Consider the following 14,832-nt stretch of genomic DNA (forward strand, 5'->3'; position numbering starts at 1 on the left):
TTTAATTGCCTCTCCTAAGGCTTAGTTACTGGCAGCAAAGATTTAAGCTAAAGTATGCTGGCATTTTTTGCATGTTCTAATATCTTGGCCCCAGCCCTTTGCCTTTGGGCCCACCCACCACTGAAATGTGGCCCCCGGGAGCTTCTCCAGAACTGAATTTGGCCCTAGGGCTGGAAGAAGTACAATGCCCTGATCTAATCTCTTGTTATTGTTTGATGGTAACCCAAGAGGAGCGGAGGACAGGAAGGCCTGGCGTGCTATGGTCCATGGGGTCACGAAGAGTTGGACACGACTTAACAACTGAACAACAACAACCCAAGAGGAACTATGAAGTAAGTTAAGGCTCTTTCCCGTGATTGCAATCTATTTTTAAACATTTTCCTGCCTCAATATAAAAGCATGTAAGGGTGCAATCCTATGGGGATAGTTGGTCACCTCCAAACTCAGAGGAGCCCAACTATCCAATGTAGGGTGGGCAAAGTGCAGAGGGAATCTTCACCTCCGTACTCCAGCTACCCTACATTTGCAGCTAGTAGGGATGGCAGAGAATTCCGCCATGGACTGAAATGGGATCGAATTCCCTTCAGTCCGTGCCATGGAATCCTCTGAGGAACGGCACCACGAGGTCCTGCAGAGCCAGCAGTCATGCGACTTTTTTTTTGTCATCCCCACAGAGTTGCAAAATTTTCATAAATAAAAATGCAAGGTAGTATATTCCAATAATAAATACGTAAGTTTTTATATATGTAATGAGAAAAAACTTCCTCATTTTGTCCATTCCCTGAGCATGTGCAGAGTGTGCTTTTTATTCAAACAAAGAGAAGGCTGCTGATCTTTCCCTTCATGCTGCATTTGTACAAGTGAAGTGTGACTGCTTCAGAAAGAACTTTCCATTATACTGTCTCTTTTTCTTCATGAGTTTCATATAACAGAAGTATGATGTAGTGGTTAGAGTCCAGCCCAAAGTCACCCACTGAGATAGCTAACAGGACGTTTGCTAATGAGCTGGATGTGGAAATACAAAGCCGAGCTGGGGGCAAGTGGGGTGCTGACATGTGTAGGAGTAAGTCTCATTGAACTCAGTAAGACTTACTTCTGAGTAGACATGCACAGAGTTGGTTCTCCTCTCCATTTTAGCCTCACAATGTCAACAACAACGCTGGATGTGGAAATATAAAGCTTAGCAGGGAGAATAATACCTCGTGCAGGGCTCCAGACCAGCATGGTCATTTTAAAAGGTTTTTTCTTTCTTTAAAACAGCATTGCTTTAAACAAAGAGTGCATTGCTCAGGCACACCCAGGGCAGCCTTGTTTTGGGAAGCCCCTAGGAGGAGGAAGTGTTTTGGCTGAAAGTAATTACTGCACGTCTCAGAGCAGGGGAAAAAATACGTAAATATCTACGAAAAATAGCCTTTCTTACAGACGTTATGCAGACACACGGAGATGGCTGGGCACCGGAATTACGGTTGTTGGTATGGATTTATCTTCATAATTTTCAGAGCAGAAAAAAAAGAGGAGAATTCCGGGGGCTTGTGAACGATGGTACGGAGCACTGGCTGCAAACTGCAGAAGTCAAGTGGCATGGAAGGTACACAATTCATACATCCCTAGCAGCTAGACAGCCAATTTTAGCTGTCTAGCTGGGGCCATTGGAGTGGGAGCAGGGAGGCTAGATGGCACATAGGAAGTGTCATAATTATGATTCTGTGGTCTCCTCCCCTCCCCGCCCCCAGGAAGCCCCCTTTTCACCTGCACCACACTGTGGTTACGAGTATGGAGACGGGGAAGAACCATGCTGCCTACAAGGTGGCAGGGGAGAGGGCAGGGAGCTCAGTTCCCAGAAACAAGGGATGTACAGAACACTTACCTGCCATTCTGGCAGGGGGGTCTGCATGAGGGGGAGGTGAGCCATCCCTCCCCCCCAGGAATCCATGCGGGCCAGCTCCGCTCCGCGGTAATCCTGCGGAGCTGGCTGCCGGCTCCGTTCCACTGTTGATACAGCTGGCCGCCATTGCCGTGCCGTATCGCTGGGGTAGGGTGAGTCTCTGGACCAAATGGAGTAGTGGATGCCATTTGCGGCCGTAAAGCTGGTAGTAAGCCTAAATGCAGCCGTAAATGCCTGCATTTAGGCTCATCTACCAGCTTTATGGCTGCAAATGGCATCCACTACACCGTTTGCATCCCTGTTCATGCAATAGGCTTCGCAAATATTTGCGTAGCCTATTGTGGGGAAAAACAGGGACGCAAATGGCATAGTGGATGCCATTTGCGGCCATAAAGCTGATAGATTAGCCTAAATGCATCCATTTACAGAGGCATTTAGGCTAATCTACCAGCTTTATGACCGCAAATGGCACCCACTACGCCATTTGCGTCCTGAGACTCACTTACCCTACCCCAGCAAGATGGCACGGCAATGGCGGCCAGCCATATTGCCAGCGGAGCGGAGCTGGAGTTTGGCTCCGCAGAATCAGCACACAAAGGGAGCCAACCCACACGGATTAAGGAGGGGCATGGAGGTGAGTGTTCTGTTCCGCCACGGGCCCCAATGGGGCCGGATTCTTGGAATCCAGCCTCATTGGGGTCCGTGGCGGAATTCTCCCCCATCCCAACCAGAAACTGAAAAATCCTATGGCCATAGGATTGCTCTCCCCATAAAAGAAATGCAATAATATATATTATTTTCAGAATCCAAGTGATATTTAATACAATTATAGATACTAATTAAACAAAAAGGTGCCCATAGTTCTGGTGCTAAGATTAAAAAGATCTTTATGAGATCAGCTAGTGAAACAATGGATTCTCCATAGTTTGCAACAAAATTCAGTAGATGTTTTAATACAGCTGAAAACCCTAAAGGGCATGAACAGTTGAAGTTCAGAATGCCTAAGTCCAAATCATTTCAATAGGGATGGACGAAAGGGACTTACCTTGTCCCGCAGCTTGCTTCGCGGTGGGGGGGAGGCACTTCGGTTCTCCCCCCGAAGTTCAGGCGAGGGGGGGGAGGTGCCCCCCCTCACCCGGCCGAAATTCAGGCCGGGGGGGAGGCGCCCCATCTCTTGCCAGCGAAATTCAGGCTGGGGAGGAGTGCCCCGTCTACCCGGCTGCGAAAAAAAAGTAAAAAAAACACACACCACACACGTGATAGGCTACGTAACGATTTACGTAGCCTATCACGGCTAGATTTCCAAAGTCAGCCGTGATAGGCTATGTAAATCGTCAAGTAGCCTATCACGGGTGACTTTGAAAAAAAAAAAAAAAGCGTGTACGCAAATGGCGGCTCCCATGGAGACCACCATTTGCATTCCTTATTTTAGCACATCTAGTCTACGTAAAGATTTACGTAGACTACGGCGAAAATAAGGGCAACGCAAATAGCGTTACCTTATTTTCGCTGTAGTCTACGTAAATCTTTATGTAGGCTAGACGTGCCAAAATAAGGAATGCAAATGGTGGAGCCCCATGGGTGCCGCCATTTGCGTACGCGCTTTTTTTTTTTTTCAAAGTCACCGGTGATAGGCTACGTGACGATTTACGTAGCCTATCACGGCTGACTTTGGAAATCTAGCCGTGATAGGCTACGTAAATCGTTACGTAGCCTATCAGAGGTGTGTGGGGTTTTTTTACTTTACTTTTTTTTTTTGCAATGGCGGTGGCGGCAGCCGGTCGGGAGACCGGCCGCCGCCCCCGCCCCTGCTGAACCGCCGCCGAACTGCCGCCGGGACCCGCTGCCGAGAGGGACATTCGCCGAAGGTAAGTCCCATCCCGGGGGGGGCGGGGGGCCGGCAGAGAATTTCCCCAACACTTTTGGGGGGCCGAATGCGTCGGCACTCGTCCTCCCGAAGATTTGTGGAGAAATTCTCCGCCAACCCTACTTTTCAATGGGAGAGGTTTAAGCACATATGTGAGTCTCCCACTGAATTCAATAGGTCCTTAAAAGTGCCTAGGTCTGAATGGATCATCCCCAGGGATACAACTAAAGTTTATCCAACTTAATCCATGTTCAGAAATATATAAATAGACAAAAAAGAGAAGAAATTATATGACCTCAAGTGGGACATTTCATCTTAATATCCAGCATAGATAGCAAGTTGATCTTGTGTTTTTTCTGCTTTTCGTAAATGCACTGCAGCCTAATCTAGTTGGCAGGAGTATGTCTCTTGAATGGCTTAATTGGTACAATGCCAAAAGAAATTGGGCAGCTAAATTTGTTTGAGCAAATTATTATTTCTGTACCATAAAACCTTCTCAGACCACTGAACATGAAAATGGGAAATCTTTCTTTAAAATAGCTGCAAAGAGCAATGAAGGGTAAAGTGGTCTCTGTTCTGCTATCACTTGAGGAGCCTGTCTCTATTTTGTCTATCATCTCAACTCTGAAGAATAATTTGATTTAATTATACCTTCTTTTGATATTCTATCATAAAGGTTATCTGATCTGGCAAGACCTTTCATCTAAGATAAAATGAGAGCTGTGTTACAAGCCTGAAAACTCATTAACCCATTTAATGTAATGTAAACATTGACACATGGAGAATCAAATGCCTTATTTAGTCACAATAATTTATTTTGAAAGCCAGTGTGGTATAGTGGTGAGAGTGCTGGACTGGGAGCCAGGAGATCCGGGTTGTAGTCCCCACTCGCCATGGAAGGTCACTCGGTGACTTTGGGCCAGTCACAGACTCTCAGACCAACCTACCTCACAGGGTTGTTGTTGTGAGGATAAAATGGAGAGGAGGAGGAGGAGGAGAATGTAAGCTGCCTTGAGTTCCTTGCAAGAGGAAAAAAGGTGGGATATAAATGCAATAGATAGATAGATGATAGATAGATAGATAGATAGATAGATAGATAGATAGATAGATAGATTTAAAAACTCCCTGGAAAAAGAATTCTAATGGAAGAAGAAACATAGAGCTTCTAAAATTATATGTAGCATCAGTAGGGATGTACGAAAGTCACTCACCTTTTCGCAGGGGTGATTTGCGGTGGGGGGAAGGTGCTCTGCACCTTCCCCACAAAATCCTAACCCGGCCGGCTCTGCTCTGTGGCAACTCTGCGGAGCTGCTGGCCGGGTGCATTCGCAGGCGTCTGGAGCCTGCAGTCGCAAATGGTGGCGACTCTGGCGGCCGCCATTTGCATTCCCTTTTTTTGCCGTGATAGGCTACGTAAATACTTATGTAACCTATCACAGCTAGGGGTGTACAAAACCCTTCTTACCTGGCTCCGCTGGGTTCCGCAGGTGGGGGGAGGCGATCCGTTCCTCCCCCCAAAATCCTCGACGGGGGGGAGGTGATCCGTTCCTCCCCCCCGGAATTGGGCCAACCCGCAGCGGGGCCTCCAGCCGCTGCTGAGCTGGTGCAGACGCAAATGGCGTCCTGTGTAGGGGACACCATTTGCATCCCTATGGTAGCCCATGATAGGCTACGTAAATATTTACATAGCCTATCACGGCTAAAATGGGAACGCAAATGGTGTCCCCTACGCACCTACGCTGCCGCCACCGCCGCAGCAAGAGCCGCAGCCAGGTAGGCTCCGTTTCGCGGGGCTTTCACGGGATGGAGGGGCGGGGGGCTCCGTTCCACCACAGATTCCATGGGGCCAAATTCACTGGAATTCTCCCCCCGGGATCCGTGGTGGAATTCCCCAACATCCCTGATCACAGCCTCCGCAGGGATGCAAGTGGTGTCCCTGCATTAGCCGTGATAGGCTACGTAAGTATTTATGTAGCCTATCACGGCCTAAATGGGGAAGCGAACGGCGGAGGCAGATATGGCCGCCATTTGCAAAGTAGTGCGAACGGCACCAGGTAAGTGCTCTGTTTCTCGTACGTTTCGTGGGGTGGTGGGGCGGGGGGCTTCGTTCTGCCACAGATTTCGGGGGGCTGAATGCACTGGCTTTCGGCTTCACTGAGATCCATGGCAGAATTCTCTGACATCCCTAAGCATCAGCAAGCAGGGAATATGTTAAGACAAGGATTTCTTCATTCCACTTCATAGGGATAGTAAGATCTGTCTATTTCTAGCCCAGGCCACCTTCTCATGTGTTCACTAATAAGTCCATTCTGGCTCACTTCTGCATTAATCTGTGTTTTGTTTTGTTTTTTAAATGACAATTTCATATAAGTTGGGGGTGTACGAAACCCACTTACCATTCTGGTCCGAGCATCCATGGGGGGCTGATCCATCCCTCCCCCTGGAATATATGCACATATGCATATATGTGATCCATCCCTCCCCCCGGAATCCTCCCTGGCCAGCTCCATTCTGTAGCCAGTCCGCAGAGCTGCCGGCCGGGCCTATCCGCAGCCAGACTTCTGTCCACGGCCAGGCTGCGGCTGCAAATGGCGTCCGGTGTAGGGGACGCCATTTGTGTCCCTGCTCTTTTCGTGATAGGCTACGTAAATATTTATGTAGCCTATCACCGAAAAGAGCAGGGATGCAAATGGCGTCCGCTACGCCCGACGCCATTTGTGTCCACAGTCCGGGGCAGCGGACGGACAGCAGCAGCGAACGGACCTGGACCAGCCGGCAGCAGGTAGGGTCCGTCCGGGGAGGATTTCGAGGGGTGACGGAGGGGGAATAGTCCATTCCGTCACGGACTCCAGGGGGCTGGATTCTAAAGAATCCAGCCTCATTGGAGTCCATGGTGGATTTCTCCACCATCCCTAATATAAATACATATTTTGAACTATCCTCTCTTAAAATACACATGTATAAATGACTTTGATCTCAAGCTACACATTTTAAAATGCACATTGATATTTTTTTTGGAGCTGAGAATCATGTCTCCACATTTGGAGATGTGCAAAATCTGACAGTGGAGGCTGGCGGCTCTGATGTCAGTGGGGCAGTGAATCCACTCTGGGTTTCAATCAGAACCAGTGATAACTCCGAAGGAGCTCTCCAAAGTGCTGGACCCTATCCCAAAAATAGGTTCAGCACCTTAGGTTCAGCACAGTGGATTTACTGCCCCACTGACATAGGAGCCACCAGCCTCCACTAAAAACTGACAGATAAGTAAGCTACATTCTGATGTGCAGATTAATCTGCAAGGTGTGGATGGTGTCAGTACATATCAGAATTTGCAAAGACTAAATTCCTCAGGCATCCCTACCTTTTAGCAAAACAAACAATGAAACAAACAAAACCACCGCAGTTAGGCACTTCGTTTAGGGATGGGCAGGCACCCCACCCGTCCGGGTACTCCAGGTGCCTGCCTGCCCAGCCCCTGCCCCTGCTTGCATGCACCCAGACCAGCTCTCAAGCTCCCTGCCACTCGGCGAGCCGCCCGTGCGGCTATTTAGCCACCCTAAATAGGAAGAATGAAGAACATTTGGCCCCATAGGCCCCCTCAGCCCCACCTTATGCTCCTGCCACACTGCCCAATATTTCTTTGGGGGGTGGGGAATGGTAATTGTAGCTCCTGCTGAGTGCCAAAAGGGTCAAATGTAGCTAGTTTGGAAGCTAAAGTTGACCCTTTTAGTGCTCCGTAGCTGCTACGGAGTACCAAAAGGGCCACTGGAGAACTACTGTGGTGTAGTGGTGAGAGTGTTGGACTGGGAGCTGGGAGAACTGGGTTCTAGTCCCTGCTTGGCGATAGAAGCTCACTGGGTGACTTTGGGCCAGTCACAGACTCTCAGCCCATCCTACCTCACAGGGTTGTTGTTGTGAGGATGAAATGGAGGGGAGGAGGAAAAGAGGGGGAAAGGCGGGATAGAAATGCAGTAAAACAAATCTAGATATTTGTGGAGGATGCGAAATGGGGGCCAAGCTACCAACACAGTTGCTGCTAGTGCAATGCATAAAACCAAAAACCCCTAGGGGAGGGGAAGCTTTGCAAAAACACCTGCCAAGGGTGAGCTCCACCTGTGAGAAACTATTAGAGAATTTCACCCCACCCTGGAGGAAGTCAGTGAAATTATCTCTCCAATTTCTTTGCCCAGAAATACAGTGGAGAATTTTAAGAGGCTATTTGTGCACAGCTCTGGGTTGATGTTTCTTTGATAGGAGCTATTAGCTGGGAGACAGCTGGCAACCATTATGTGCTTGATATATCCACCAAATATCCATCAGAAGTTGGGGGAGGAGACACAGACCTCTCCTGGTTGAGAACAGAGACTGACATAAGGAGCATGTGTGTTTGTGTGAACAGCAGCAGTCAGGAACAAATTAAACAAACTGAGGGAGAGAGAAGCAGAACTGATAGTTGGCTGAAGACGAAAGCACCTTGGGGTGTACTGCCTCACTCTGGGGATCTGATATGCTGTAGCACAGCTAATAGCACATACTCATTGCCTTCACATATCCTCTGCCGGTATATTTGTAAATCAAGCAAATATTACAAAATTGCCTTCACAGCACAATCCTAAGCGCATTTACTTGGGATGCAAGTCCCACTGTGAACACAGGATTTCTGCCTAAGTCTCAGTACTCTGTCCTCCAAAGGAAACCTCATATCTGGGTCATGCTGCCCTTGGGACCTCTCAATGGAAGAGGGGAGCACAAAACATTAACTTTATTTTTTCAGTATAAACCACTATCACAAAGTATTGTTTCTCTCTTTCAAACACACACACGTGCGTGCGCGCACACACACACACACACACACACAGCTCTGATTCTGACAGCACATACACAACCAAGTTATATAATATTCTACTCCTTTGTAAAATGACTAAACATCTCCTTTTATTAGATGTCTCTGCATTCCCTGCATTATTCTCTGCATCTTTTGTATTCCTGAGTGGTTTTAGAGTATGTAGAATGATTCATAGTTGTTTTCTATGAGCTCTTACCTCTTAGTCATAAGACATGAATGCGAACAGTTTCCATCCCAATTGTTCCTTGTTAGTAGGGTTGGTGGAGAATTTCTCCCCGAAACTTCGGGGGGCCGAGCGCCAACGTGTTCGGCCCCCCGAAGAAGTTTCGGGGAGAAATTCTCCGCACCCCCCCGCCCCCCGCACACCCCCCTGGGACAGGACTTACCTTTCCCGAATGTCCCTCCCGGCGGCGGGTCCCGGCGGCAGTTCGTCGGGTCTTTGTCAGGGGCGGGGGCGGCAGCCGATCTTTCGACCGGCTGCCGCCGCTGCCATTCCAATAAAACTAAAAAAAAAAAAAAATGCCCCCGTGATAGGCTACGTGACGATTAATGTAGCCTATCACGGCTAGATTTGCAAAGTCAGCCGTGATAGGCTACGTAAGTCGTCACGTAGCCTATCACGGGTGACTTAAAAAAAAAAAAAAAGCACGTATGGATAATGGCGGCCCCCATAGGGAGCCGCCATTCACGTTCCTTATTTGGTCGCTGTAGTCTACGTAAATCTTTACGTAGACTACAGCGACCAAATAAGGGCAACGCTATTTGCGTTGCCCTTATTTTCGCCGTAGTCTATGTAAAGATTTACGTAGACTACAGCGACCAAATAAGGAACGCGAATGGCGGCTCCCTATGGGGGCTGCCATTTGCGTATGCGCTTTTTTTTTTTTAAGTCACCCGTGATAGGCTATGTGACGATTGACGTAGCCTATCACGGCTGACTTTGCAGATCTAGCCGTGATAGGCTACGTTAATTGTCACGTAGCCTATCACGGGGGCGGGTTTTTTTTTTACTTTTTATTTCGCGGCCGGGCGAGGCGAGGCGCCTCCTCCCCGGCCTAAATTTCGGGGGGAGAGCAGCGAAGCGCCTCCCCCCCACCGTGCAAAGCTGCGAGACCAGGTAAGTGGCTTTCGTGTACCCCTACTTGTTAGGTGTGTGGCCCTGAATTCCTTCCTCTAACAACTACAGGTAAGGAAGAGATGGCACTGAGGTACCTTCCATCCTCACATATGGCAACTAGCTGGCTACGAATGAACTGTGAGTTTTAATTTGCTGAGGACAAGGACTTATCACAATAGAGTCATATTGCGGAGGTGCAGTAGTGAGTAAGATGCCATCACAATTAGCAAGATGGATCATTCCTGCCCAGCTTGCATTCCACCATCCAGCTCCAGGGCCTCTCTTCCTTCCATTTCTGCAACGATTATTATCGCAAGATTCATACTTGCCGACAAAGCCTGCACTTCCGTGACTTGTGGATAAACATTTGATAAATAGTCTGTATAGCAGCCTCCTGTCTTTACATAATGGATTTTTGTCAGTTAATTTGCTAAAGCTTTTTTTCATTCAAATTATTCTTCTATGAATTCATCAGAATGACTTGGGAATTAGCAATGAAGTTGGAGTCAGTGTGCCAAAATGAATTAAAAACAATGTGTGTTCTCTTCCCTTTACAGAAACCAAAATAATTGCAATTCTTTCTGCTACAGATGCCATATCACCAACTCTACCCCACAATGGCTGGGGTCAGTGTTACATTTAGGGTCTCTTTTCTATGTATACAATGGCTTTGGCATATGATGGCTTTACCATAAAATAATTACAGTCCTCCCCAGCCATCACCACCACCAGCACCACAGAAGCTTCCTAATGCACATGTTAGTTCCATCCTCTTTGTGCAGTTGGCTACACTACTGCACTGAGTTATAAATGGGGCTGCCTTTGAAGAATGGGGTTGCCTAAAAACTGGAGCTAGTTCACAACACAGTTGCTATGCTCTTGACTGAGACTGGGTGTTCAGAACACACCTCCCCAGTGCTTAAAGAACTTCCTATCTGTTTTAGGGATGGCAGAGAATTCTGCCATGGATTCCAGTGAGGCCGGATTCTAAAGAATCCATGGTGGAACGGCCTCCTGCCCCCCCGTGGAATCCCCTTGGGATGGAACTTACCTGGGGCGTATGCGGCGTATGCAGTGGCGGCTCCGGCAGCGGCTCCAGCGGCTGGTCTCCTGGCCATAGGGGTGCACGAAAGCCACTTACCTGGTCTCGCAGCTTGCTTCGCGGTGGGGGGGAGGTGCTTCGCTGCTCCCCCCGAAGTTCAGGCCGGGGGGGGAGGCTTCCCCCCTTGCCCGGCCGAAATTCAGGCCGGGGGGGAGGCTTCCCACCTCGCCCGGCCGAAATTCAGGCCGGGGAGGAGGCGCCTCGCCTCGCCTCGCCCGGCCGCGAACTAAAAAGTTAAAAAAAACACACGCCCCCATGATAGGCTACGTGACGATTAACGTAGCCTATCACAGCTAGATCTGCAAAGTCAGCCGTGATAGCCTACATTAATCGTCACGTAGCCTATCACGGGTGACTTAAAAAAAAAAAAAAGCACGTACGCAAATGGCGGCCCCCATAGGGAGCTGCCATTCGCGTTCCTTATTTGGTCGCTGTAAGGAATGCAAATGGCAGCTCCCTATGGGGGCCGCCATTTGCGTACGCGCTTTTTTTTTTTTAAGTCACCCGTGATAGGCTACATGACGATTTACATAGCCTATCACGGCTGACTTAGCAAATCTAGCCGTGATAGGCTACTTTAATCGTCACGTAGCCTATCACGGGGGCGTTTTTTTTTTTTTTAGTTTTATTGGAATGGCGGCGGCGGCAGCCGGTCAAAAGACCGGCTGCCGCCTCTGCCCCTGTCGAAGACCTGCCGAACCGCCGCCGGGACCTGCCGCCGGGAGGGACATTCGGGAAAGGTAAGTCCCATCCCGGGGGGGGGGCGGGGGCGGGGGGGGCGGAGAATTTCTCCCCGAAACTACTTCGGGGGGCCGAATACGTTGGCACTCGGCCCCCCGAAGTTTCGGGGAGAAATTCTCCCCCATCCCTACCTGGCCGGCCGTGGCTGGGCTGCTGCAGCTGCCATTGGCATCCTTGCAGCTGTGATAGGCCATGTAAGTATTTACGTAGCCTATCATGGCTAACCCCCCCCCCAAAAAAAACCAGAGTATGCAAATGGTGGCGGCTATGGTGGCTGCCATTTGCATTCCCTATTTTTTGCCGTTCTAGCCTATGTAAATATTTTACGGATTTCTGGCCATGGACAGGTTGCTGCAGACGCAAATGGCGGCTGCCATAGCGGCTGCCATTTGCATCCAGCTAGGCTTCCGTGATAGGCTATGTAAGTATTTATGTAGCCTATCATAGCAACCTCAAAAACAACAATAACAACAACGGCGTACGCAAATGGCGGCAGCTACAGCGGCCGCCATTTGCGTTCCCTATTTTCCACTGTTCTAGCCTACTAAATATTTACGTAGGCTATTACGGCAAAAAAACAGGGAATGCAAATAGCGTAGTGGGCGCTGTTTCTGTTACTTTTTTTCCCCGCCATTCTAGCCTACTTAAATATTTTTTACATAGGTGGGGTGGGTGTGGAGGCCGGGCAGGACTTTTGTGTGGTGGGGGCACCAGGGACTTTGTTCCGTGACGGATTTCAAGGGGCCGAATGCACTGGCATTCAGCCTCACTGAGATCCGTCGCGGAATTCTCTGACATCCCTAAGGCTATTACAGCGAAGCTGAAGGTTTGCTCTTCAGCAAAGGAGATCGTTACCTTGTCGTGGTGCTGGAGCTTGACACATCAATGACATCATGAGCTAAACCATGAAGGGACACCCAAGACGGGAAGGTCATGGCAGAGAGGTCAGACTAAATACACTCCCTGGGGAAGGAAACGGCAACCCACCCCAGTATTCTTGCCATGAAAACTAAATGGATCAGTACAACCAGAGATATGTTGGTATACCATCAGGAGATGGGACTCCCAGGTCAGAAGATGGTCAAAAAGCTACTGGGGAGGAACAGAGGATAAGTTCAACTAGCCCCAGATGTGGGGCTAAGTATTTATGTAGCCTAGCTCAAAGCCGGAAGGACGGCTAGCAGCCGATGGTGCTGGTGGTGAACGACGAATCTGATGTTCTAAAGATCAACACACCATAGGAACCTGGAATGTAAGATCTATGAGCCAGGGCAAATTGGATGTGGTTACTGGGAAGATGTCAAGATTAAATATAGACATTTTGGGTATCAGTGAACTGAAACGGACTGGAATGGGCCACTTCACATCAGATGACCACCAGATCTACTACTGTGGACAAGAGGACCACAGAAGAAATGGAGTAGCCTTCATAATTAATAATAAAGTGGCTAAAGCAGTGCTTGGATACAATCAAAAAAATGACAGAATGATCTCAATTCGAATTCAGGGTAAGCCATTCAACATGACAGTGATCCAAATATATGCCCCAACCACAGATGCTGAAGAAGCAGAAGTAGATCAGTTCTATGAGGATCTGCAGCACCTACTGGATGGTACACCAAACAAAGGTGTTATTTTCATTACAGGAGACTGGAATGCTAAGGTGCGTAGTCAAACGACACCTGGAATTACAGGCAAGCATGGTCTGGGAGAAGAAAATGAAGCAGGACATAGGCTGATAGAATTTTGCCAAGACAACTCACTGTGCATAACAAACACTCTCTTCCAACAACCTAAGAGACGACTTTATACATGGACTTCACCAGATGGTTGACACCGAAATCAGATTGACTACATCCTTTGTAGCCAAAGGTGGCGGACATCTATGCAGTTGGTAAAAACAAGACCTGGAGCTGATTGTAGTTCAGATCATGAACTTCTTATTGCACAATTTAGAATCAGACTAAAGAGAATAGGGAAGACCCACAGATCAGTTAGATATGAGCTCACTAATATTCCTCATGAATATGCAGTGGAGGTGAGGAATAGATTTAAGGGACTAGATTTAGTAGATAGGGTCCCGGAAGAACTATGGACAGAAGTTCGCAACATTGTTCAGGAGGCGGCAACAAAAAACATCCCAAAGAAGAAGAAAACCAAGAAGGCAAGATGGCTGTCTGCTGAGACACTGGAAGCAGCCCAAGAAAGAAGGAAAGCAAAAGGCAACAGTGATAGGGGGAGAGATGCCCAATTAAATGCAAAATTCCAGAGTTTAGCCAGAAGAGATAAGGCATTATTTTTAAACAAGCAATGCGCGGAAGAGGAAGAAGATAATAGAATAGGAAGGACAAGAGACCTCTTCCAGAAAATTAGAAACATCGGAGGTAAATTCCAGGCAAAAATGGGTATGACCAAAAACAAAGATGGCAAGGACCTAACAGAAGCAGAAGAGATCAAGAAAAGGTGGCAAGAATATACGGAAGATCTGTATAGGAAGGATAATAATATCGGGGATAGATTTGACAGTGTGGTCAGTGATCTAGAGCCAGACATCCTGCAGAGTGAGGTTGAATGGGCCTTAAGAAGCATTGCTAATAACAAGGCAGCAGGAGATGATGGTATCCCAGCTGAACTGTTTAAAATCTTGCAAGATGATGCTGTCAAGGTGATGCATGCCATATGCCAGTAAATTTGGAAAACATAAGAATGGCCACCAGATTTGAAAAGATCAACTTATATCCCCATACCAAAAAGGGGAAGCACCAAAGAATGTTCAAACTATTGAACAGTGGCACTTCTTTCACATGCCAGTAAGGTAATGCTGAAGATCTTGGAAGGTAGACTCCAGCAAATCATGGAATGAGAATTACCAGATGTACAAGCTGGGTTTCGAAAAGGCAGAGGAACTAGAGACCAAATTGCCAATATCCGCTGGATAATGGAGAAAGCCAGGGAGTTTCAGAAAAACATCTATTTCTGTTTTATTGACTATTCTAAAGCCTTTGACTGTGTGGATCATAACAAATTGTGGCAAGTTCTTGGTGGTATGGGGATACCAAGTCATCTTGTCTGCCTCCTGAGGAATCTCTATATAACAACCAAGTAGCAACGTTAAGAACAGACCACGGAACAACGGACTGGTTTAAGATTGGGAAAGGGGTACAGCAGGGCTGTATATTCTCACCGTACCTATTCAACCTGTACGCAGAACACATCATGCGATGTGCTGGGCTTGATGAAGCCAAGGCTGGAGTTAAAATCGCTGGAAGAAACA

The 14,832-nt window shown here is 48.1% G+C and overlaps 1 long non-coding RNA gene across 1 annotated transcript in view; it reads left to right on the forward strand.

Moving 5' to 3' along the window:
• Positions 1 to 1,326: 1,326 nt before the first annotated feature.
• LOC146352318 (uncharacterized) overlaps positions 1,327 to 14,832 on the forward strand; it is a 36,122-nt gene continuing 22,616 nt past the window's right edge. The window contains exon 1 of the long non-coding RNA XR_014787347.1: positions 1,327 to 1,472. This is a non-coding gene — a long non-coding RNA (uncharacterized LOC146352318). The remainder of the gene's footprint in view (positions 1,473 to 14,832) is intronic.

The sequence above is a fragment of the Heloderma suspectum genome, chromosome 2 (assembly GCF_057233095.1).
Source record: "Heloderma suspectum isolate Gila_16-S chromosome 2, 16-S_ref, whole genome shotgun sequence".
Lineage (NCBI taxonomy): Eukaryota > Metazoa > Chordata > Lepidosauria > Squamata > Helodermatidae > Heloderma > Heloderma suspectum.